The 1,992-nt window shown below is 37.1% G+C and overlaps 1 pseudogene; it reads right to left on the reverse strand.

Moving 5' to 3' along the window:
* Positions 1 to 248: 248 nt before the first annotated feature.
* Positions 249 to 1,221, reverse strand: LOC122423193 (annotated as a pseudogene).
* Positions 1,222 to 1,992: the final 771 nt, after the last annotated feature.

The following is a 1,992-nucleotide window of genomic DNA, read 5'->3' on the forward strand; positions in this document are numbered from 1 at the left end:
ACAAAAAACCCACCTCCAAACAACGGACACATACAGACTGAACGTGAAGGGCTGGAAAAAGATATTCCACACAAACAAAGAATAAAATTATCTACCCAGAAAGAACAGGAAAAGATTGCAGAGATTCGAAAGGTTGAGTAAACCCAATGTGATATGAATCAATGAGCAGAAAAATGTCATAGCTATGAACTGTTGAATTGAAAACTGTTTTCAATTCATTCACTCATATTTCAACATCTTGTTGATATCTACATTTTTGCCTCACTGTTTTGAAAATAACAAAACCTTTGAAGCACATCTTTGAGAACTTCTTTCACCTGCTGTCTCTTTAAGGTGTTAATGAAGGGTTTTAGTAAAGGACCAACAGAGGTACTGAGCACAGCTACAACTTTAGTTAAAGTCACCCTTTTCTTAGCTGATGATCACCTTTTTCTAGCTGATGATTTCATATATGTAAAAATACAACTCCCATAAGTGATAGATACAACAACCATGTGCAAGAAACAGGTGGAAAAGGCTTTTGTTCACTGTTGAACAGAAGGGAATTTTAGGATGATTTTGAAGATGTATGTGTAGGAGAGGACCACCAACAACAGAGTGACTACAAGTGTCACCACAGCTAAGACTACAGCCATCAATTCTGGGACATGTGTATCTGTGTAAGAGAGCTGAAGGATAGGGGAAGTGTCACAGAGGAACTGATCAATTACTTTAGAAGCATAGAAATCCAGCTTAAGTTCTAAGACCAAAGGAGGAAATATACTTAGGAAGCCAGTTATCCAACAGTTGAGTACAAGCTGATGGCACACTTTTCTGTTCATAATGATTGGGTAATGCAATGGCTTACAGATGGCAGCATAGCAGTCATAGGATATGGCAGCCAAAAGATAAAACTTTGTAGCTCCTAATAGAAGAAAAAAAGAATAATTGTGTTACCCAGACACTGTAAGAAATAGTTTTGTCTCCAGTTAGAAGGCTGATCAAGAATTTTGAAATGCAGGTGGTTGTGAATGAAATCTCCAAGAAAGAGAAATTTTGAAGGAAGACATACATTGAAGTCCTGAGACGGGGGTCCAGAAAGGTGAGGAGGATAATGATTAAATTCCCCATTACACTCAAGATGTAGTTGAAAAATAGAAACAGGAAAATCACAATTTGCAATTGTGGGTCATCTGTCAATCCTAGAAGTGTGAAGTCTATTTCCATTGAATTGTTCTTCATTTTTCCCCCTCTTATAAAAGCTAGAGGAAACAAAAACTAAGTTACAAGTTAGAAAAGAGTTTTCTTCATTCTCAGCCATATAATGTTTCATATTCAGAAACATAACTATGTGCAAATATTTTCTCAAGTCTACTTTGATTCCATCAAAATGAATATGTCAATCATTTATATAAGTACTGAGATTTTCCCCTTGACAAAAGTCCTATTTACCATTAATAGAAGACTTAATTATTTGAAATTTAGCTCTGCAATTTAGCATCAATCATTGAGCCACCTTTGAAAACCTTATCCTAACAGATTCTTTATATGTTCATACTTTCTGTTTTCTGAATCTAGCAAATATCTCATCATTATTATATCTTTTATTCATGACTAAGTTCCATTTCCATTCCTTTCTTATTTTTTTTTTTTTTTTTGTTATTATCTTCTTTCAGATATTTTCTTAACAGTCTTCCCTGTTGGGTCACAGGTAAAGAATCCACCTGCCAATGCAGGAGACTCAAGAGACGCTGGTTTGATCCCTGGGTGGGGAAGATCCCCTGGAGAAGGAAATGGCAACTCACTCTAGTTTTCTTGCCAGACAAATCTCATGGACAGAGGAGCCTGGTGGGTTACAGCCCATGGGGTTGCAAAGACTCAGACGTGACTGAGCACAGAGAGTGCATTTTCTTTAACTCCATTTGCTTGTCTCTCCATATACTTTATTAACAGGGCTTCCTTGGTGGCTCAGCCCGTAAAGAATCTGCCTGCAACAGAGGAGACCTGGGTTCC

This window comes from Cervus canadensis, chromosome 21 (assembly GCF_019320065.1).
Source record: "Cervus canadensis isolate Bull #8, Minnesota chromosome 21, ASM1932006v1, whole genome shotgun sequence".
NCBI classification, from domain to species: domain Eukaryota; kingdom Metazoa; phylum Chordata; class Mammalia; order Artiodactyla; family Cervidae; genus Cervus; species Cervus canadensis.